General features: G+C 41.0%; 1 long non-coding RNA gene across 3 annotated transcripts; it reads right to left on the bottom strand.

Moving 5' to 3' along the window:
* Window positions 1-167: 167 nt before the first annotated feature.
* LOC111271630 (uncharacterized) lies at window positions 168-11,598 on the bottom strand. 3 transcript variants are annotated; one of them, XR_002686989.2, is made up of 4 exons: window positions 11,507-11,598; window positions 11,001-11,094; window positions 1,593-1,734; window positions 168-1,501 (listed from the first exon to the last, which is right to left on the bottom strand). It is a non-coding gene; the product is annotated as an uncharacterized LOC111271630 (long non-coding RNA). The 3 variants fall into 3 exon arrangements; XR_002686988.2 differs by having other exon boundaries at window positions 168-1,498; XR_015315409.1 differs by lacking the exons at window positions 11,001-11,094; window positions 11,507-11,598 and adding an exon at window positions 11,170-11,454 and having other exon boundaries at window positions 168-1,498.
* Window positions 11,599-20,084: the final 8,486 nt, after the last annotated feature.

Raw genomic sequence — 20,084 nt, 5'->3', positions numbered from 1 at the left:
TTGAAAGAAATCGACAAAGTTATTTTTCATGTTTGTTTTCCCCAAAATCTTCCTTGTGTTGTATATACAATGTAGTATATATAACCTTTTGCATTTTGTCAATGCTTAACAAAATGTCTGCGGGTTCATTGCTGTTATAAATTTATTTTCATAGAAATATTTTACAGTATCGTTCGTGTTGTTTTAATGATTAATTAAATAATCTTAACAACGATCCGCCTCAAGCTTCGTGGCATCACATAAGTGTGTCATCTAAAATAATATTTAAACTTAGACACGTGTTCTTTTTATAATACATAACAACATATATACAATATAAGCAGTGGATGTATTTAGATGCAACGTTTAGGTTCATGTGACCTATCTTACTGAGCCCAAAAAGCTTTTATAATATATCAGCTTCACGTACTTCATCGTAATTTTACGAAGACGAATTTACAATGTTCGCGTACACATGTTTACAATTCTGGATGTTTTATAGTTTCGATGCTATTTGGGCTGTCTGCGCTCATCTGATAAACGCCCAAATGATCGTGCGTGGCGCCGATAAACTTGCCTGTTCCGATAATCCCGATTGCTTTCCTTTCAGATACCCAGCGTGCGCAAGACTTGATTAAGCGACTCTCGATGTTTATCACTTTGCCATGGCCCTCCTCCCATGGCCCGCCTTGATAGACACCGGGACCTTATGTAATGTGTCTCTTCAATTTATCATTGACCTGCCATGTATGGACGACCTCGTCATCTAAATGGGTCACAAGAACATCCAGAAATGACTACCCTGTTACTGTATTGTTGCCGTACATTCCTATCAAGAAGATAGTGACCCTATTAGGTTTCTCATAAAATACCTTGTTGCCTATTAGCCACAACAAAGCACATGATGTGCCTGTTAGTTGTATAGAACTCGAATGGATTTTGTCATGGTCGGCAACTTAAAAGTAAAGCTCGGATAAATCACGGGCTTTTAGTTCATATATGGAGTTACCAGACGGGCCGTGAGCCATCTTCGAGCAGGCCCATCAAAACTTTTCACGTGCATTCTCGTGCAGTTCTCGAGTCCAATGCATCTACGCTTTCCGTGGTACTGACGCGGGCATCCTTACGGAAAATAACGAACGCTTAAATAAAGTCGAACAAGTTTGCTTCGGGTATATAGCAGAAGTGCCAGCTCCTTCAACGACCGATCTTTGATCCCAAATATATAGTTTGTATCGTATCAATAGCAATGGCTCCATATACCTGGAAAATACCTCACAAGCTGTTGCTGACCCGTGAGGCCAACTCATTGAAGCAGCTTATGTTGTTGTCGAAAATGCAGAGTTATTTATGTTGCTAGAATGTACAACTCTTAAGATAACTCATTCCGTCGTTGCAGCAGTAGGTCAATTTCGACGTACGAGAGCGCCATCTGTTGCTGATAACTTCGTCCAGCATGATGCCAGTTCATAAGTCGTTTTCAGAATAGACCCAGTTGATGACGCGTTGTTGTGGCGTCCTGCTGAAAATGTTTTAAGTACGGGGGTGTTAATGCTAGCTTTCGGTGTCAACTCTGCCAAAAACGAACTAGTAGGGGGCTTTGCAAAGCTCACCTATATCCGTTGTAGAAGCAGATCTGGTGGTCTTTTGGTCGTCATGATACTATTTGTTTTCGCTGAAGGAAGATGGTGGATCACTGAAATGCTTCTGTTGGTCCCAATGCAGGCGTTGCTCTTCGTAGGGGCATTCGTCGACCTCGCCGGGGATAAGAAAATAAGTGTACAAGTAATAAACGGATTTAATTGATTTAGCCTACAGGGCCTTTTATCGCCTAGTTCCGGATTTCCTCGGGAACTGCATTTTATAATCGTTCTTAAAGCTCGTGGGTAACATCTCAATAAATCGCTCCATTGGTTCATAGGACTAATTCGTCAGAAATGCTTCTACGAACAAGCAATCCGTCGAATTATCCTGAAAAAACGTCATTTACTTCAAGACTGGATATTCAAATTGGAACAAAGAGACAGTTGTGGTAACTCTTAATTAATAATAATAATAATAAAAAAAAATAATAATAATAACTTAATCGATCAAGACTTAAATTTGTACAATTTCGATACGAGTAATGTAAACAAGCATAATAACGCAGCTGAAGGAAGAGCTGGATGTTTATACTCGATACGACATTCTTCAGCTCAGGATTCTTCCGAGTAACTTTACGGAAGTCCTAGACTATGTTTGGAACATATCATGATCGACCGTTCCGATTGTGGCTGAGTCACGACGCAGTAGCTTGAGAGGATTATGGCTGCTTTCGTCTAAATTTCTCTGTCATAAAGCTTCTTCGTCTAGCTGCAGCTGTCCGCTATCACCGGCGCTGCTGGCCTTATTGTATAGAGCTGTCTTATTCCAGCTTCATGGAGAAAGTACTACCAAATTTGTGCAGGAACAACGGTCAGCATCATCAAGGCCTTTCGCCCTCGCTGTCAATATCGGGAGAGGCCTGAGCAAGCTCATAGTTTGTATTAATGCCACCGCTGCCATATAGTCATAGTCATGCTTTGTTGGAAGTAATAATGTTAAAATTGCTTTCTGGTTGGACCTCTGTAGGTGAAGAGACAAAAAAGTAGTACGAACTACCTGTCGAATTACAATTGTGACTATGTAATATTCGATTTAAGGTGATCTGAAAGAAACTTTCGGCAGATTGGAAAGTTTCCAGCGATGGTGGGTACATTAGGTACGGTACTCTATGTTTGGAACCGAGATCAAATACACTACTTCGTGCTGGGGGCCATTCATCTGCGGAGAAGGGCAGTACTGCACGTAATACCTAATTAGATTTAAGTATCAGATAATAATAAATTCAGTGCGCCATTTACTAGGCTATTAAATAACGTAAATAGACTAACATGATCATATGTTAATCTATTCAAGTTGATGTTAAACTCCATATATTTGCCCCTGGGAATAGTTGACTTACAAAGATCTGTCGGGGTAATTACTACCTCAGTAATAATTAATCTTGCTAGTAAATTTAGTTTTCATGTATATGATGAATTAGGCGCATTTTTACTGAGCACATTTCTGAGAATTATAAGCTTTATCATTCACGGAATACTAAAACGTTTACTCGCCAGGCTACAAGTCCACTCATACCTTTTTCAACCTTATTGGCCCTAAAAGAATAACAGCTATTTGTTTTTTTCTTTTTTTTTCCCAGTCTGTTGAATATCTATATCGAAACTTTACTATCCTACCACCCGATATTATGACCGTGTGTTATTTTTTTTATGTGTCTTTTTTTAATTGCAATCATCATATACAATGATAGTTAAGAACCGCTTTTTAGTTAGTGTTTTAAGCTGTTGGCTGGTGTTAGCCGATGAATTGTATAATGTTGTCCGTATGCTAATTGACTCGTTATTATCGTACTTAATTTTACATTGTTTCTTTTTATTACGGCTCATTCGTTAGAAAAAAAAAAAAAAAAAAGGATAACATACAAGCTTAACGTGTTCAGCGAGAGTAGACACCGGCGTTGGGTACAACTTTGATTTTGAATTTTCTGAATGTTTCCAAATTAGTAAGCGGTTACTGCAGTTCAAAAGAACGCTGAATAAGAGGTGAAACGCTGCTCGGCAACAAAAGAGTTTGACTCAGTGTGACTTTAATTGTACTGAAAAAGATCTTTTCAAAAGGGAAAAGAAGTGGCAAAAATGTTTGAAATTTCTCTTTCTACAGCTATCCACTTATCATGCGTTTACGCGACAGGGTTTCTATTACATAAAGAAACGTCAGGATTGATCTCAGTGAGAAGATAATAGAATATTATTTGTGTTCCTTATTGCCTTTGTCATGTATTTATGTATTCTGTTGGTCAATTTCATTGATAACAGCGCAGAAATCATCAACTCGCATTTAACTAGATCAATTGAATTTCTCTGAATACGTTACATCCTCAGAAACTGGAACAAGTTTTTGAGGGTTCCGACTGTACAATTAAGGAAGAAAAATGGGGCGTCCGTGTGAAGAATTAAATTAAGGTCATGCGACAGCAACCGGTTTGAAGCAAACATAGAGACGTTCGCTTCGGCCGCACCATTTGTCCCTGCCTAAAAAGGTCACTAAAAAGGACATACGATAATAAATACCACATGTTACATCTTTACTTTAGTTACAAATACTTGTTTAAAGTATGGTTGTCCTGTTTTAACTAATACATCTATTACGGTTTATAATATTGGTCTGTCTGGAAATACGGTCTGCTTTGATCTACGCAAGTCTACTTGGGGCTTGCACAAAGCTCAACGATGAACGTTGACGGCTGACTTTGTCTACGCTCCACTCCGAAACGGTGTTAACCACTCGACGAACGTAGTGACTTTGCTTCCATAAGATCATAGTTGGCTTCAATCAATGAACTGGAACTTACGTAGAGGGAAAAAAATATCTAATCTCAGTTTCTTTACCTTCACCAATTTTGGCGGTATCATGCACAAGCTAGAACACCCTGTAACCGTTTACGTGCTCAGCATTAGCTCATGTTTGTACTATGTGATAGAACATGACGGAACCATCGGTCAATGTCATTCTTCTATGGACGCAAGTCTGTCATTATGAATGTTATGAATACAATGGATAAAAGGATGATTCAATAAGTAGGCCGTGAATTATGATGTAAAAAATCTACAAATGAATCGATTTAAGGGTTTGCCATATTGAAATACAATTATAATACAGGTTGGGGCAAGAATTTCATGATAATTTTAAAAAATATATATATATATTAGTACAACGTTTCTAAAATTCACTAATTCGATATCAGCACGACTCGCAGTCAATACTAGTGCATCTAAATTCGTCGTAAAAATTGTCCGTCCTTTACTTTAGTCACCATTCCGCTTTCCTCCGAACTGACTTCGGCCGTTGGATTTTTTCTTTCTTCTTTTTTTCTGATTCGTCCTTATTTTTCCACTCGTTTCTTAGCTGTTGGGGATGATTTCCCGTTGTCGCCCTTCCGCTACGGCCGCGGCCGCTACCGTTCCAATTCCTCTGCTGGTCGGTCGTTCGCGTTTTTGGTAGCGCGGTATATTGGTTCAGTCAGTCAAAGCCAGTGGGAGTGGTTGGTTGGATGGAATGGCCAGCCAGTTGGGTTTGTGTTCGGTGGCTATTTTTAGCGGGATCATCCAAAGCGCGCTAGTTGCCTGAGTCGCGCCCTTTTTGGCCTTTTTTTTCTTACTTTAGTTTTCATCTACTCCGTGTAGCTATGGCTTCCCGTTGTCTTCCTCCTGTTCCATTGATTTCCTCGTTTGTCGTTGGATCCGCTTCGACTTTTGCTATTGACGTCGATGGCGCGGGTTTTTTTTACTTGTTCATTTTGTCTGCCGTTTTCTTTGTTATGTTTTTTTCTTTTATAACATTCACTACACTGCAATATCTATTTTACGACAACTGCTATTACTGGTGGCACTTGAACACCGGCTGGATGCTGTTGTCGGGGCAGACATGGTCGCTAACACACACACACACGCACATAGTGTGTGATACCTTACGAGGACGCAGTCGTTGTGCATTGTTACTCTTTGCCTTGTTATGCCGATGATGATTGTGATCACGGTGTTTCCGTTGCTGTTTTTATTGCCGGCCAGCGTCCCTACAACAGCCCAACAGCTTAAACATCTGAGCAATCGCTGAGTCAGATCACGCCGCTGCTGCCATTTTTGTAGTCTTTTCAGTGTCGATATGCTTCTTGTATAGTATAGAACATACCGCAGATTTCGTTGACATCGAAGCTCATGTATGAGAAGCAGTGCACAATAGGTACTGTGGGGGGCAGTGAAGACGGTTTTAGATCACTGGGGAGATATTAGCAAGAACTCTACCGTCAACGACAACAAAACAATGGATGACGGCAAACTCCCCTCAATAAACCCCCAGTGGATGTAAACGAGTTCGCGAGTCCATACAAGGTCATCAGTTTTGCAGTACTTGTCGCTATTGGTTGCCTCGAAGCAGATCTTCGGGCGGGTATCAATTTTGACAGCTTGTTTCTGTAAATGTTTCTTGTTTTCAGAAGATACAAAATAACTAGTTCAGCCGAAAGGCAAACGGTACGACGGCGCAAGCCATATCGCCGCTGGAATATCGTTACCATAGTCGACATCGTACTTAGCTTTAACCACTATAGCGCTAGATCAGCTGGAATCGAGACACATGCATATACAGGCGACGTCTGGCAGATGCAAAGTAAAAAAACAGACCGGAAAAGCGCTTGTCATTCTCAGCTGTTGCTACCGGGGACGTTAAGGGGCCTCCTCGCCGACTGGCCGACTTTACTACTTTGAGATTCCGGAGTCTGCGAGCAGCATACGAAAATATCAAAGACACATCTCTTTGTCTGATCCGTATGATGACAACGTTAATGGCAATACTGTCGTGAAGCAACCGAGGACAAGCTGCAACACTTACGAAGGCAACAGTTTTAATAATACTGTTTCCCGAAATCTTCTTGTACTTTTCAATAGCATATATAGGAGAAGATGTCGTTTTCGTAATCTTCACATATAGAATTACTGTTTACGCGATGGCTTTTACTGTCGGTAGTCCTATCGCTTTTACGCTTCCATATCTACTATACGGTATCGTCGCCGTTGTTGCGGTTTTTTTTGCTTATGGCCAAATGATTTGTTCCCAATTACAGAATCACAATATCATGCCTGCTATTCCAGTTTTAGTTTCCCAGCCCCCTGCCAGTTGCCGGTTAACTGGCTATAGCGAGGTAGGATAGCGTCCCGTGGGGATCTATCCGCATCTGTGTGCGGCCATTGTGTTCTAGTTAGCTTCTTGCGCACGAACGATGCATCATAGACAACAACGGCGGCTAGTAACAGATAAACGGTAATACCAGACTATCGGCTGAGCTGAACTAAAGTGAATCTACGGGTTCGATGCAGCATCGTGTGCAGTAAATTAGCGGCTGGGCTGTAGAAATGGGCAGCTTTGATGGCTGGTACAAGCATTGCCGGAAGTAGAATGTGGACCGAAAAATGTAAAAGCATTTAAAAAAAAACCCAGTTAACAAACCGCGACATTTCGCGACAATAAAATAAATCGAAAATAAAATTAGGCAAGTTGCAAGTAAAGGTAGACGGGTTGATAGGTCAAGTGCATGAGTATACAATGAGGCAATTTTTGTTTAAGTTTTTTGTAAGTTGATGTCCATTTCCATCTAAATAAAATGATCCCAAACGCACTTGTTTAAGCTCCAGAATACATTTTTAATTCTATGCTTTAAATTGGGCGAGGATAAAAAATATTTTAAGTAAGTAGAACGCCCAATAAAAGTTCGTCACGCATGTCGATTATCACTGGCTTTATTTGAGACGGCAGTATTCACTTTTTTTTTTCAACTATTTCATCCGAAAGATGCATGCATGTGACCCACCCCAGCCATTAATGGGAAAATGCAGTTCAATTATCTTTTTTTTAGGTAACGTATCCATTTACTTTGCAGATCGCACTTAATAACTTCTGAATAATCTCTTCTTTACGTTTTCTAATAATAACTTCTTTAGGTCGGAAGAGAAATTAATATGGAGGTGACCTAGGTTTGCTGGGCATGAGCTACTATGTTACTTCGATAATAGCGTTAATCCAGCTAAACAAAAAAGCTCAAAAAATTTGAAGCTGCGAACGACTGTAAAACCAGTCAAAACGTTCGGCCTTCCCTCCAATGGCCTGTATATACAATGCGCCTTCAGCTAGGCTTTTTTTACGTACGTATGTCCATTTATAGCATCAATAGGATTAAATAGTAAATGTCTAATTAGACTTACTAATGTTTCTTGAGTGTCTTGTCGCTTGTATCGCTCTCGACTTGTCACGAGTCGTGACCGAATAAGCATTTTCATTAACATCTATCTGATAGAAACAATTTAGTCGAAGTAAGCTACATCGATGTAACTTCTTCTTTGTAACCTATTGGGCCTTACTATCATCCACGTTGGGTCTAAAGTCATGGATCAGTAGCTATCGTCACGACCCTATGACCATGGGTGCATGGAACGTATACTGATTCAAAACGCCCAAGCCCGGGTCCTCAGGCCGCTTTCTTTCGAGATCTGAAGGCACGGATTTTGTCTTCATTCTGTGTCTTCCTTATTTTATCATTTGCTTTAGGGTCTCTTTGCGGGAACTACTGTCGTTAAGTGCACCGTGATGTTGAATGCCCTAGCTGAGCTAGTAAATCTAAACTGTTTAAAGTGTTGTTGATACGCCGAAGTTCGACTGTTCAATGGGAGCTACTGTTTGTGAAAAGTGGGCATGTTTGTGCGTACGTGTGCTTTGTCATTTTTATTCTTTAGCATTTTTTGTCAGCTTGTAAATTATATGTATGACGTGATTTAGAAACGTAGATATAGAAACGATACTATACAACGAGATAGACTAAGTCGAAATTACTCTTCTCTACCTGTTGTATTGGAAACACGTTTTACTTAAAAATCATTAAACCATCAAGCGTTTTTGTTTGGCCGACTTTGCCTGGAATGTCTCACAACCTTCGGCGCTGGAATCTTTCTAGACACCATAACAAAAATAGTCAGGTGCACGCACTCGGCTTCATTCCTACGCAATCTTAAACCGTCAACATCTTGTAGGTTAAATCCGATTTAGCTAAAGAGTTACTGAAGCTTAACTAGTGACAAAAATAGCTGAACCACTGTAAAAGATCAGAAATTCACAAAAAAAAAAAAAAAAAAACTATAGCGAGTTGTGGTTTAAAATAAACTTCTTTACGAACATGAATTGTGTAGTATTTGTATGTTGTTAATGATATATTATAATTTAGCTAGAGTGTTTAGAGGAAGCTAAAGTGGCTCATTACAATTTGTGTAATTCTTAAAAGCTGAATAGGTGGAAGCTTCTTCGCAATCTTGAACTAGCTGTGCGCTCGTACCAAACGTGTTTGTTAACTCGACTGACCATGGACTTTCTAAGGCTGACGGGCGTAAAGACAGAAATTATATTAAAATATATCCTCTATGTTATTAGCACCATGACGAAATGGCTAGCGGTGTTACCGGCGCAAAGATTCATCTTCTAGCACAAAAATTAATTGTCAGATGCTAACCATTGATCAACACAAATTCTTCAGAAGACAGGGACTACCACCGCTGCTTGACATCCAAGAACGCCTTATTCCCGTTTTTGCTGAGCACTTGTTCAATTCTAATACCACTATTCTCATAGAGTGTTCCACTTGACAAAGGGCGCTCATTTCTGATAACATTCAGTGATCTGCAATTCTTCACAAGGTATCTGCTTTTAAACATTTGTCGAACATATTCTTTGGGCGTGGCAGTTTTAATAGGTCATCGTATAGTATAGTATAGTTTATAGTCAGTAGACGGTCTCGTCGATCCTCACATGGCTCGATTCGTCGTTATTCAATTGGTCAGCAGATTAGTAAGAGATGACTGTGCCGCCCCCTTCGACCCGTTTCTTTTGAGGATCACTATACCTCCCACTATTTCGCTCCGTCTACGACGCCATTTTTGTTTCGCGGTTGCCTTTAGTCAGAACGAAAAAAGTCGCAGACAGAGCAGTTTTATGCGGAAAGCAAAGTCAAATTGACAGAAAGCAAAGAGGAAATCAGCCCGCGGCAGTGAAACGGCGAAGCGTAGACAGGAAACACTAACTCTGGGTAGAGGTAACAAATCTTCAGGCATCTTTACTCCTCAACTTCCCTCGTTGTATTCCCATACTTCAGTTTTTTTCGTTTTACAAAAGCAACGTTACAGGAAAAAGAAAAAGCGCTGGCGTCAAGGGGAAGGATTTCGCTTCGAACTATTTCAGCCCCGCCGCCTATTGCCCCTACAAGCCAGCCAAAATGAACGACACGGGAACGTAAGAAGTGCCAAGCAACAACTGCAAAATAGGCTACAACAACCGTCGGACACAGCACGCATGCTAACTTCTAGCGTATATCAGTAGAGCATTTCATGGACGCAAAGAAGGAAAGTCAGCAGAAAAAGCTCGTCTTAGGTCGCCACCAGCTCCTACAGTTTTGCCCATCTTGCATAGCGTCACGGTAACAGTTGACTGGTCAACGGTGTTCCGTTCGTTTCGGTGCAATGCTAGATGTGTCTTATACTTAAGCTATCATTGCAGTTTTTCTCAGCCGTGAAGAAGAGGCTGGACGGAACATCGACACCAGCAGTAACGCAGTAACAACAACAATAGCGGACGTTGCTAGGGCAGTTGAACTGGAGAAAACGGGGCGAATATAGGACTTCCGGCTTTCTTTATCGCGGATGCCCAGCTGTTGCATTGTCAAGCAGAAGAATCAACAAAAGATAAAAAAAAAAGAAAGTAAAAAGAAGGAACAGATAGTTGATGGGGCGAGAGCGAGATGGTGAATTCAAATGTAACGGCTTTCCGGCGTTTTCTTTGCGGAAGCCCCCGGTGGGCATTCGGCCAATTCCTATAACGATTTGATAAAATATTGGCTCATCCGACTACATTCCTGGCTTTTTATCGGTCAAAGCAAGGGTCCTCTGATCGGTGAAAGAAAATGACGTATTTATAATGCTACAGATACACAATATAATACATTTCTCTATTCACATAACTGCGTAATTTGTTTCCAGAGGGAACGAACGACATGACCTCAGAGGAGCGTTAACATCAGCTGCCTTTTCTATCATGTTGTTTAAGCATACGATTGTTTAATATAAGAGTTCGTATTGTAAGTGCTTCGCCGTTATCCGGGTTCTATACTTTAACTATACTTAACAATTGCAATGTAGAACAAATAGAGATTCCCGATTGTATGTTTTGTAAGTATTTAAGGTCTAAAATTCAACACGAGTAGGTTGTATATATTCTGTCTCAGCTAATGCGATCAGTGCGTCCATGTAATGTTTTTTCTTCTTTAAACGTATCCTTGAAACTTCAACAAACCATAACGTTGTCCTACATAAATGTCCTATGAAGTACAAAGCAACTTTTTAACTTACCAGTTCTCCTAGCACAATTCCATGACCTAGCGTCGTAGCCTGTCGAGATTCCGCTGTACTTTGAAAAACTGAACGACCCACGAATGCGAACGAACTAGATAAACCGTCTTGACATTAGATATTTATTTATATTAACTTGATCGAGTAAGTTATATTAAACCCTGCTTACCATTGAGAAGCGGATCGTGAGATTCAGTCATCGGATTTTGTAGCATCTCCTTGTCATCAATAAATTACCACTAAGCCCTTGTCCGTAGAGGGACAGTTGCTTACTCTGCGTTACACTCGACCACTGAATTGTCATCTGCCTATTTCGCACTGTTCCTATGTTAAACTCTGCTACCTAAATCTATCTCGGACAAAGCCGTAGTATTGACGACTATGCGTGTAAAGCATCTGAAAGCTTAAAATTGGCCCGTGTTAGATAGTATACACAGGCAACAAAGATCAAATATGTTGCATAGCGTCTGACTGTGAGGTAATAGTACAATTGCTGCTCTTTTTACCGTTGTTATTCGATGTCTGAAGGCACGTCTGTCTCCGTTTCACGCATGCCTTACGGGATTTATTACGGTATATTCAAGAGGGCTGCTTGTCGCGTACCCATTCGAATTTCGTTCAGATCCGCTACAGCAGATTCTTGTAGCTTTGTGCCAGCAGTCGTTGCTGCTACCCTCACCGCCATTTACTTCATCACCTTCGTCCTACCCTTGCAAGTCGTTCATGTCAACTTGGATCGCGCGAACGGAGCCAGCACGCAAGGTCCTTCCGTCTAACCGTAAGCCACGGTTCGAGCGAACCTACGAATCTGCATGCGAATCTGTTAGATAGATTCTTAACTAATAACAACAACAACAACAATAATAATAACAGCAATAAAAACGTCTGTTGCCATGAAGGTGAAAGCAACGATCGTTCTTCATATGACGGCGCCATTGCTCCGCCTTTTTCCGGCGAAGCTGCGCAATCGCCACCACCTTGTAGTTATCTGCAGTAGTAGCCCATCGACGGAATTTCGCCCGCGACTCCTTTCGGCGTCAGTCAGCGCCGATTGCGGCTTAACGCGTTACAGCATCGCTAGTCAAATGCGGACCCTGTTACGCTGCTATTAACCGTATGCGATTACCGCTACTAACTAACGTAAGATAGAAAGCGAGAGAGAGATATAGCGAGAGAGAGAGAAGGAAAGGTAAAGGGCAAAGACCCTCAAATAGTCCTGCTATTTATGCAGCTACTATTACTTCACACTGCAGCTTCGAATCAACCGACCGTGAATACCTTTCTATCGCGGAACCGAAAATGCTACGGAACCTGTATTTGCTGTCACTGTCTTTGTTGAATGCCTGTCTTTATCTGCTCGTGTTTGTTGTTGTTGTTGTCGTTGTTTTTGTTTTTATTCTCCCCGGAACCAGGTAAATGTAGCGGTTGTTGTAATTACAACCGGAAAAACGTCATTTGTTTGGTGACAAACGGCTTGATTTAGCACGTTACCATTCCACGTATTGCTAATTGCGATGATGTGGCAACGACACTGTGTAGCAAGTAAAAGGCAGACGATGTTGGGGATTGTGAAAAAAGCACGTTAGCGTTATTACGTATTCGTACAAAATAGCGTCTACAGGAAATCCAGTCGGCTTACCATTTGCAGCGTATATGGGGGTGGCGCGTGTATAAAACAAACGTGTGTCGAATGTCTTTCGAAGATTATTATATCAAATAGATCAAATGAGGCTTCACCCGCACGAAGTCGTATCATGACGTTATAACGCTAGCCTCGACGAAAAATGCTATGGCCTTTACCGTAAGCTCGCTAGGTTGATTTTCTCGACGTGTTCACTTGACACGATACTGACACACTTTTGCGTTCAAAGAATCAGGGTCAATCGACGCTGCATACATTTCAAGTTGCCTCTTTTGGATAGATCTGATGTCATGCCCCTTTTTACCGCATACGAAAAGCACGTACGTACTCGAAGTATTGACTATAACTGGAAAAGAAAATTTTTCCTTAACGTTGTTTCATAGAATACATGAGTGTTAGCAGCAGAATGAACGTACTATTCGTAATACGTATGACATAGCCCTCTAGCTATTTGCTCGTATCCACTAAACAAATATTGTATATCATACTCAGTATTTTCTGTTAAAGCTGTAAAGACTGAGTTTTCCGATTTGGTACACATATTCCATAGGCTCGTATCCGTTTCATCATCAACATACGTTATCGTTTCACGTTCTATTGCAATTCATTAATGTTTAATTGTGTTACAAACTACAAAGAGAAACCTGTTGCCCACATCAGAGAAACTTTCGTTCTGTAAACACACGATATTGGTCGTTTTTTTAACTCGACTTGCAAAGTACATATCTAATGTACTATTCGTAAATAGGGAACCTCGTGATCGTCGACTTCTTGAATCCCTATCATCGAGCAGCGGCAGCTGATCAGTGCCGCAGAGCGCTGTGTTGGCCTGCCGTAAATTTTTAGTGAAAAACATGTTGCCTTCTTGAGATTTGAAAAATGTATAAACGCATTTTCTAGTATATTATAATCTAGATGTGTTGCTCGGCGTGCTTCTACTTGGCGTTTCTGCGGCTCAATCTGTCCCTAAATCAGACAGCCTTAAGACAAGTAGAGATTCAGACGTATCAGACTCGAAAACAACCCCTAGGACTGTATTTGGATGCATAGCGTGAAGTATATCGTCAATTTTAGCGTACATTCTACTCTTCGATGAAACTACCTTCGGGTGCGAGGCGTATTTCGTTAATAGAGATCTGCGAGCACTGGCCAGATCAAACTAGTTCAGATTCGTTACCAAACTGGTGCTCTGACACAAATTTATCATGTTATATACTTACCCTGCACCAAGGAGGCGGCAAGTCAGCACGCGGCAAACCATCTGCCTGCACAAACATGGGTGCGCGGTTTCTACTAACAGACAGTTTCTGAGAGGCTGTTATTGTGGCCAATATAATTATCCAGCATCCCGTTCTATTCCACACGTGTAGAAAAGTTGACAATACGGTAAACTTTTGTACGAGCGCTGAATGAACCCCAGTCGTAAAATTTTGCATCTCTTTCTTTCTATACAATCGTTGTATATGATTTCATTAACATCGAATATCGCATGACCACCAAGTGTCATTAGGATATAATTGGTAGGGTAAAAATGTCCTACTAGGTGTCCTTTGCGAGAGCACGCTAGAGCTTTGTGGGTAACGTATTTGCTTGCGAATCTTTTGAATGTGTTGTGGCTCAGGCTCGAGTATAGGCATAAGCACGTTTCGTTTCGTACTGGAAGCCATCCGTCCGGCTGGTAGCCAAATCGCGCAAAACATCAAGCGATAAACCGGTAGCCTCTTCGCACTAGATAGCTCTGGCAATCGTATGAAACTGACAGGCTCAGCAAGCTTCGGAAGAATGAAGTAATATATCTAGAACATTTTAAAAAAGGATGATTCATACCATACAAGTATCACTGTCTAACCGAGCGCCTAGCGTCTTCAGGACTATCCTTATTATTAGCTTTAATCACTTCGAGCTGTTGATGTGTAAAAAGCATATTCGTATAAAACTAGTAGCATCTTTTGTATGACTATGCAGAAGGAGAGAAATACGTTTCAACACAGACAACCCGTTCAAATACAATGTGACATTGTCAAGTTTAAAGGTCACAGCCGTAAACAGATCGACAAAGTCTGCCGCATTAAATGGCTGAACGCACGTTTCGTAGACGAACTAGATAATCTGTTCCAAGTCACGACTGAACGCTAGGTACGTACATACCCACCATGGCCACAAGTCGTTTTGAGTGCTTGCCTGAAAAAGCTCGGCTAGAATAGTAGTACATCCTTGTGCACCGGAGGCTCGACTTGCCAAGATGGCAGGATTATGCATTGTTTCGCCTCTTTTCAGGTAACGCCGAGAGTTTGTCTGACCTAACCTGATTTACTAAACAAAATATTACTTGAATTAGAAAAACTATACTGATCCATTGGTTGCCGCCCGCACCGATAACGGGACCAGTCTATAGCGATAAGGTATTTGGGCGGGACGAATCAGTTCACCACGAAAAACGTGCAGCCATCTTAGAAAAGGCATCAATAAAACACACATAGGCTGGCCATGTTTTGCGCTGAAATTACTTAATCGTACGTATTGATGCTACGAGTTACGAAGGCATAAGGATTAAGACTAAACGATCAATGCTAAATGTTCGCGATAGAAGACGCTGCTCGCCGGCCCGTGTTTTCTACCATCGACCTCAATCACTTTCGCATATAAAGGATATACAAGCGCACAGTGGCTTGCTTAAACTCGACACAGCGATTTTTGATAACTAGATACATATGGCGAGATTGTTTATCTACCCATAGCATCTGGTCAACGTAATACGACTGATAATAATGGCAGGCGTGGCGTACGGCACTGCCAAACGTTCTGCCGAGTAACCGATTACTTTATTTCAGAGGCGACCACAAATCAGCGCTGGAGCCATACAGAGCTCTTTGTGGTGGGCTGTGGCCCTAAGTTACCTCTAGGGATTTACCTGATAAGGATATCGGCCATCAATCCAGAGGTGGAATTTCTACCCGTTCATCGCCGTTGGCAGATTTACCAATCGAAGTCGTAGCTTACGTGACCCTGTGAGTCACTTGTAGCCGAAACAAGCGTAAAACCTTCTTCGAAAACTGCAATTGATCAGTAACGTATTTCCATTGAAATATCACGTTGAGTTACATGGTCGTATTGTTTATCGGTTTAGGGGTTGCATAAAAACCAGACAAACAAAGCAAGACGAGATACGACACTTTCTGCCCGCGCCCACATTATGTTTTAAGGTTAAGCTGGTCATTTGCCCTGTATCTTTATATATATGCGCTATATCTGATAGTAGGTTTTTTAGAATATATGTTAGTGTTTCATAAATAAAAGATATAACGGGACAATTATCTGGCTGAAAATTGACCAAAAGTCCAGTGTTAAGCACTACGCGACGGTACCGTACAGACGAAACAACCGCAAATAGAAATGTTATAGAATCGAAATACGGGTAAAATATCGTATTTAAATAATAATAAGATATTGATAGATTCCTCCTCGTGAAGCTGAGAACGACGAGAGAGACTGACGATGAAATGGCATTCGTTTGTTAATACGGTACGTTCATTATATATACATACCGTATCATTTATGTATATATACATAAATGATAAATTTATATATATATGTAAACTTATCATTTATGTCAAAAGATAAGATCGCACTATGCAGTAAGATACAAAATAAAACTACTTAATTTAATTACTCTAAGCTCGAAAACAATCTTTCCTAAACATTTCATATGACCTACCAATACCTGAGCATGTTATCAACGGAACTTCACAGGTGTTTATAACTACTTTGATCTAGAAGTCAATAATGGAACAAAGTCGAATGTACGATAGTTCCTTGATGTAAGTTGTGCTAATAATTTACAATAAAGCGCACGTGTGTGTGCTGCATGGGTGACGATAATTGCTAGATGCGAACTGGCTCAACTTCACGGTTTTCTAGGAAACTTGTACCAATTTCCAAGATCGCCGCGAATATCTAGGACTGAACCCTGTAGGTGCGTATGCTATACGCGTAAAAAGACTGTCCGAAAATGTATAGGTTTTGTCGCATTGAACTTGTACTTGAATAATCAGATTGAGTCTGTGGTACTATTATAAACAACATACACACAGATATTTCGCTTGTACACCACAATGTATTCTTAATATCATTGATGGCTCAACGAAAATTGTTCTACGAGTAGCAGAAGGGCATATGTTATTTGTTTATTTAAACCTATTCCTGATTAACAATAAAAGTTCGCATTATTCACTTTGTACATTCATACCTAGAAAAACATAAACTCAATAATGTATCTAAAACTACGCGGTCCACTTTTTTCGTTTTGGACTTCTCACTGAAGCACGCAGATCATTCTCCTAAATCTATTCACTAGATAAACATTCATGCAAAGGTTGCCACCTAAATTTGTAGGCTAAATACGATTACAGTAAAAACAACTACTAGCCAGTGCTGGAGCTTTTCAATAGTACGGTCGCTGTCAATACTTTTGTACGTTACCTACGTCTGACCTTTTTCGATCAGTCGCAGTTTGCTCGTCTGATAGAGCGCCGACGACAGTGACTTAAGGAAAAGCTCGACACTTTCACACGGTTAAGCGGCGGGCAGAAAGAGACAATCCACTCGATCAAATAGGTTTTTGGCCTGGGTGGGTCTTATCCAACCCGAATAAACGCATTCGACGACGAAGTCAAGCGCACGCGCGGCCAGAGGTACTGAAACAAACCATTCAGAAGATTGCGGAAATACTCGGATAACGCCGTAAACGCATCCCGGTCCACAGTGTAAATTAAAAATTCCGTTCGAATAATGGCACCTACTGTCAGTTAGGATGACACGGACCGAAAAGTACAACTTTGGCACATTTCGGATGAAACTGTCCAATTAGATGACACAATTACTTTACATAATTGCTCTTACTAGACAAGCGTCGATCCACCTGTTATACAGGAACAGCAGACGAACTCACTGGCACACGGTGTGTCAAGCGAAGGATTAATCAGAGCACCGTTTTTTGGTAATTGGTGCCAATTACTTGAACTTACTACAAGTACTTTTTCTATTAGAATCCGAACTGTATTTTCAATAAGACAAATACTTGCACACGATCATCGTAATGTAGGAACATGTTCTGATGAGAATCTTTCAAACAGACGAATTCGGGTTCTACAGAATCCTCTGCCACTCCTCGAAACTGACGTCAACGGACTTCTCTTATGAGGATACCTTTAAGACGAAGTCTTCGCCAAGAAGTCCACAACACCGCAAGATTTAACCAAGGATGGCCGCAATAGCAAATCAAATGTTTGTTGAAGTTCATGAATCGATAATCCACCCTTATCAGCAGCGCACTAATCAGAGTAATAGTAATTTCGAATATCTGCAGTATTTATTAATTTTCTGTAGATTCGTAAAATATAAATACAAACTAAAATTATACGCATTGCATACATTTCTTTTCATACGGCTACATTGACAATTTATAATGAAAGCATGCTGGAATCTTGTTTGATCATATTAAACCATCCTAGTATAAATAAAAACAAGTATTAAAAAATATTTTTATGTCTAGCTATAATATGAGAACAAAGTTACACTTCTTTCACTTGTCGTTTGCTTTTGATAAGTTCTTGCAGAGAACTTCTTTTGTTGTATCAGTTTTATACAATGGTATTGTGTTCTTATTGTAATTTTAACTTCAGAACCTAATGCTCCAAGTAGAAACAGTGCGCTTCGATACCCTCTAACATGCATAGCATTTGGTCGAGGCCGGCACGCTGTCGAAACGGCCCGGGATATTTGTTTTGTGAACGGTAATGACCCTATCGCTAAAAGGACTGCGAGTGGTTTACCACGTTTGAAGAGGGTATCCGGGATCTACAAAACGCTTCTTGATCTGGCCGATTGTCTGAGTCCGATGACGACCACCTGAAGACACTTTTGTAGGTCAAAAAGATCACTAACCAGATCACCTCTCTCGTTACGGGCGGCCAAATGCAGGCTGTTCATATGATACATAATAGAGTTCAAATAGATTGCCGCTATGACTTGACATGGTTAACTTGACTCACTCACTATACGACACAGCTTTTGCAGACGACCTCTTTGAACTTGATAAATTGTCTGGCCGGTCAAGGCGGCCTTTCACTCAACGTTCGTTAGTACCTCCCCTACATTGAAGTTCGGCACTCGTGCCCCAGTTAGTATCCAGCGGAGGAAAATTCAGCGGAAAGAAGAGAATTCACAAGAACGTTCTCAAACTGGACGTCATCCAGAGCTTTTTGCGCGGCGAAAGCTCGCTTCAGGACTGAAGTTCCGGATTGTGTTTGAGTAACAGCGGGATCAATTAATGAATTTTCAATCATATTGATGTTTTTCTCAAAAAACCAGTAGCTGGAGCAGATGAGGTGTGGTGCGGAGCGGCTAATTGAGGCAGCGACATGATTGAATTCGACTCGAAAGATATTTTACTTCGAAGATCATACGACTCAGTTTGCAGAAATAACCCGATTATCTTCATCGTGTGAGAGCTTCAAACAAAGCGTTTGAAGCCCTATTTGAAAAGTTTTTCAATTAGTTCTAGTTGATCAGCTCCATCACTGCCTGCGGGAATCTCCTCAGAAAGCACAACACGCTATCGTATGGCTGGTCAGTTAAGAGCAGATGTGACGCAATGCAGTCCGAAATATTACCATGAGCATACGTTGACATTTGTATGGCTGACGTACGCAATTGGGAATTATTGCGCAGCGCTAAAGTAGTCTACCCAACCCAGGATCCGAAATAGCTGCTTCGACGATGGCCCCACTGCCATGTTATTGAGGCTCTAGGTAATTCTCAGTCACTTGCTGAAAGTACGGGGACGACATTAAAAGGATATTTCGATAAATTGTCGCAACAATGACTAGATCACGGCATGATCAGTTTAGATGATTGTGTACGAAGCTAAACGTGTTTAGCTGGAACAGAAGCCTTTCCCCTTAACTGAGTGTCTGAACTGGATGTCTTATTAACGACAGATGTATCCGCACGCCTTAGAGGCGTCACTTTGCAAGAGAACTACTGATAGCTTTATGTCGCCTATCGACTGAAAACCAAAATATCCTGCCATAGCCTGGGACGTATCAGATGACGCGGAAAAGCTCGTCTAATTTCTGTCGGTGATGCAGTGAAAGCGGTAGGTGTTGGGAAAATAATCGGCCCATCCTGGCTAAATTACGATGTTCTTCACTCAATTGGAAGCCTGAGTGGGCAGGGTAATGTTTAGCTAGCTTATTTATCCTATTGCATTCGTTCCGCGTATTCGATAAGTACTAAGACGAATTTAACTATTTTTTTTTTTTTTTTTAGCTTAAGCTTTTTGCAGATGCTTCTTTCGAGGTTTACCCTTATGAATGGTAATGAAGTCAGGAACGGGCACCAGGTGTCTGAGGTAATGCCTAAACACGGGTAGTGGATGTGAA

This window comes from Varroa jacobsoni, unplaced genomic scaffold (assembly GCF_002532875.2).
Source record: "Varroa jacobsoni isolate VJ856 unplaced genomic scaffold, vjacob_1.0 contig00813, whole genome shotgun sequence".
In the NCBI taxonomy this organism is placed as follows: Eukaryota; Metazoa; Arthropoda; class Arachnida; order Mesostigmata; family Varroidae; genus Varroa; species Varroa jacobsoni.
The sequence above is the reverse complement of the archived record's forward strand: the minus strand, read 5'-3'. Positions and strand labels throughout refer to the sequence as shown.